Source organism: Panthera uncia, unplaced genomic scaffold (assembly GCF_023721935.1).
Source record: "Panthera uncia isolate 11264 unplaced genomic scaffold, Puncia_PCG_1.0 HiC_scaffold_1633, whole genome shotgun sequence".
Taxonomy (NCBI): Eukaryota; Metazoa; Chordata; class Mammalia; order Carnivora; family Felidae; genus Panthera; species Panthera uncia.
In genome coordinates, this window is record NW_026058287.1 from 1 (window position 1) to 4,703 (window position 4,703).

A 4,703-nucleotide genomic window follows, 5' to 3' on the forward strand; every position below is an offset into this window, starting at 1 on the left:
ATATTTTATTTTATTTTATTTTATTTTATTTTATTTTATTTTATTTTTAATGTTTACATTTATTTTTGAGACAGAGAGAGAGACAGAGCATGAACAAACCGACTGAGCCACCCAGGCGCCCCAACAACATTTTAGAATAGTGAATACTAGGGATAAGATTGTATAAGATAGGGGTAGAGTTGCCCTAAAGTCTTGTATTGGCAAAACCAGTGAAAGTGGTATTAAAATCAACACAGTTAGAGCAATAGACTTCTATTGATGTTGCCGTCAGCTCTTCTGGTCACGGCTTCACTCTTCGTCTTAGAAATTATTGTTGCTCCCTCCCCAGGGGCTCTGAAGGGTCTTTCACCCACAGCACCTACCCCACCTCTGTGTCAGGAGCTAGACAAGTGGCCCCGGCTGGGTCAATCGTAATCTTTCCACACGACTTCCCACAGCTGGGGTGAAGATTCGGAGCTCTCACCTTGACATGACTCCAGAGCCACTGGTGGTTACATCCCCAGCATGCAGAGAAACTTGGCAGACTGAGGCTGATGCCCAGAGAGAAGGAGAGCTGGGGACTAGGGTGGAAGGAGAGTTATTCCCTCCTCAGTGGTTCTAGCCTCTGACATCCTCATTCTTCTGCAATTCCTTCAATTCTGTGAGTTATCCAAGTCTAATGTCTATCGAGTCTAATGTTCTCTATTCTAATATCTCCATATGTCTTTTTTTTTTCTTTTGCTTTAGGTAATTTGAGTTTCTCTCACCTTCTTAAAAACTTTTAAAAGAATACAGCAGTTAATATTTATACATCAAGCACAATTTCTAGCTTTTCTAGCTCTTGCATTTAGCGTACCCTAAGTACTTTTGGGACCTTCCATTGTCAAGGTTTGAGGTTGACTTCCTATTTGGGGCAGAGTATAGCAAATCTCCATTATGTTCCACCAGCGGTAAACTGAGGTCTTTCAAAACGTGCAGATAATATCCACTTTATTTTTTAGTTCACTTTGGAACACAGAAACATTGTGGGTATTTTAATTTTTGTGGTTAGCTCTGTTAGTGCATCAAAAGTGATGACTTTTCCTCAGTAGTGACTCAAGGAGAAGGTAGCATTCAATGACACCGAAACTCTGGAACTCAGGGGCCCTCAGTCTGTAATCTAAACAGGCTGAGGTTCAGAAGAGATAATGGTGTTGAAGTCATATTCTATGTATAGAACTATGATTTTTAATACCAGGAGCAGGATAACAGAGGGAATAACTCATATGCGTTGACAAGCCATGCAAAATCAGACTTTTTAGGTAACTCCAAGGAAGATGTTTTATGTAGGATATGAATCTAGGCCATACTTCATACACCATGTGTTCACAGAAAAATGTAGTTTCTTAGCAACCATCACCTGGTTGTCAAGTTCTTACTTGATTTTTATAGACACTTGGCTTTTTTAGGCACATGCCTCTCTAATACTTAAACATAATATCCAGGTTAATATTGGAATAATTACATTTCACTTTCTTCCAAAAGATACTTTAAAAACTAACCATTCAAACTTTACCTCTTTTTTTTTTAAAGGTAAACTACCGCAGGGAATCATTGCAGGGAATAAGAAAAAAAAATCTGAGTTTTTTCTCCTGTTAATGAATGAACTCATTCATTTGTTTAATAAAACATATATCTGATGTCTACTGATGGTAGGTCCAGAGAATACAAAGATGAGAGCTCATGTCTGCTCTCAGGAGGATCATGGGGATGCAGTCACATAAAACAGCAACAACAACAACAACACACACACACACACACACACAAAACAATGATAACACTTTTCAAGGTATTATGATAGTAGACACGGGCAGTCAGATAAGCAGACACATAGACAAATAATAATTAAGCACGGTGGGGAATTCTTAGGCTGGACTTAGAGTCAGATAAGCAATGATTCACAGAGGAGGTAATATTTGACTATTTGACCAGCTTTCGTGAGTAATGCTTAATTCCTTTCTGAACAGACTTTCTCTCCCAGTCCATGGCTGGAACCCAGAATTTCACTCTGTGACTTAACTTGAGATGGAAGGCTTTTGCAATCAATGATATCAAATGATACATTTGGTTTCACCAGAGTAATACTTTTTGGTATCATGACACTGGTATCATTTATCCTGTATCTACCTGATGGATATCCATTGGTACCAAATGTATATATTTTGATACTTAAAAAAATTTTTTTTCTTAACGTTTATTTATTTTTGAGGGACAGAGAGAGATAGAGCATGAGCAGAGGAGGGGCTGAGAGAGAGGGAGACACAGAATCCAAAGCAGGCTCCAGGCTCCGAGCTGTCAGCACAGAGCCCAATGTGGGGCTCGAACTTACCAACCATAAGATCATGAGCTGAGCCGAAGTCGAACACTTAACTGAGGGAGCCACCCAGGTGCCCATATGTTTTGGTATATTTGCACTGCAGAGTGTAAATATGTTGGAGGTAAGGTGTTCCAGATAAGATGATGGTATCCATTGATACTGAATGTATATTTTTTAGTATCATTTACCCTGTAGACTGTAAATACATTTGAGGTGAAGTGCTCCAGATAAGATGAATACTACTAACACTTTAATGAAAAAGTAAATGTAAACATTAAATTAATATTAACTAAAAACAGCAGGCTACTTAGCAGTATACACTCTATAATCCCAATTTTTGTTTATGTACATATATATGTATAATATACACAGATAAGAAATATATTTTCTAATGCATCAGCAGGGGGTATCTCTGTGGGATTATGAATCGTTTTAAATGGGTTCTTTGTAAAATATTAAATTTTTTCAGTTTCCTTCAATAAACATGTATATAACAGTGTTTTAGAAGAAGAAATCTCAGTTGTTGTAAATTTGAATCATTCAAAATTTGTCCTTATTAATACTTTCTTAAATTTCCCCAGTGAAGATTTAGTCTAAAAAAGCTAATAAATGCAATTAGCAAAAAAAGAGAAATGCTCCCAACTTAGATGATGAGAAAATTTACGGGTCCATACATATTACATGTGTAAAATCTTGCTATGCTCTTTCTCCTTGTCTATCAGTTGAGGCAGTAATCTCATTCTCTGGAGCATTTTGCCTTCACATCTCTGCAATTCCAACCCCTTCACCAGAGATTGGTTAGGCATAGGCATATGGAACAGCTCTGACCACTGAGATAAGACAGGACGTGTACTGAGAACTTTCTTAAAAGGCATGAGGAAGAGATATGCTCTATTTCTTTGGGACGTTGTATCTAGATGTGATATCTGGAGCAGCTGTTTTTCTACTGTTATAGGTCGAATTGTGTCTCTGTCGCCTCCACTCCCCCCCAAAAAGATATGTTGGAGTCCTAACCCCCAGCACTTTAGAATGTGACCCTATTTGGAAATAGGGTAAAATTGCAGATATATATAATTGCAGATATAATTAGTTACAGCGAGGACATATTGGAGTAGCGTAGGCTCCTAATCTAGTATGCCTGATGTTCTTACCAAAAGGGGAAGTGTGGATACAGATATACACACAGGAAGAATGCCATGAAAAAATGAAGGCAGAGAGATTGGGGTGACGCTTCTATGAGCCAAGGAATGCCAGAGATCATCAGCAAACCTCCAGAATCTAGGGGAGGGGCATGGAACAGATTTTGCCCTTACAGCCCTGAGAAGGAACTAACCTATGCACACCTTGATCTTGGACTCCTAGCTCAAGAACTGTCAGACAATACATTTCTGCTATTTAAGCTATCCTGTCTGTGGTACTCTGTTGTGGCGGCCTCGGCAAACTAATGCAGGTGCCCTGAGAGGAAATAACATGAAAGTGAAGGTGAGTGCTGTAGAGGTGAAGTAGAAAGTGCAATGTCGTCCAACGTGCTATCCTTGGCAGCTGAATTAACAAACCTACACCTTGCAGTTCCACTTCCTTGGGACTTCTTGATGTGTGCAATATCACTTTTCCTAGTTGTGCAAATCCTTCTGAGTTGCTTTCAATTACTAGCAATTAAAGGAAGTTAACTGATTCATCCCTCTCTGGTGTTCTCTTTTGCAACCCAAATTTTGATGTCCAACACTGCCTCCCGTCCACCTTCTCCACAAGCTCCCCGAGATGTCTCTCCATATGCCTGACTCAGGAGGAATCATGCCATATTTGCCCTTCTGTGGCTTTTGATTATTTTACTTAATATAATGTCCTTCAGGTTCATTCATGTTGTCACATATTGCAGAATTTCATTCATTTTTTAGGGCTGAATAATATTCCACTGTATCTATGTACCACATTTTCTTTGTGTATTCACTCACCAATGGACATTTGGGTTGTTTCCATATTTGGGTACTGTAAATCATGCTGCTATGTACATGAGAATGCTAATATCTTTTCAAGATCCTTATTTCAAGTCTTTGGAATAAATACCCAGAAATGGGATCACTGGATCATATACTAGCCCTATTTTTAATTTTTTTTTTAGGAACCTCCATACTGTTTTCCATAGTGGCTACGCCATTTTGCATTCCCACCAACAATGTACATAGGCCCCAATTTCTCTACATCCCTGCCGACACTTATATTTTGTTTCCACCTATCTAAAGGTATCTTATCTAGAGTTATCTAAAACAGTCGGAATCATAGAATTGAAGAGTAGAGCCATGGCTGTCAGGTACAAGGGGAAGGACGTAATAGGCAGTGGGTAACCAATGGGCACAAAGTTTCAGTT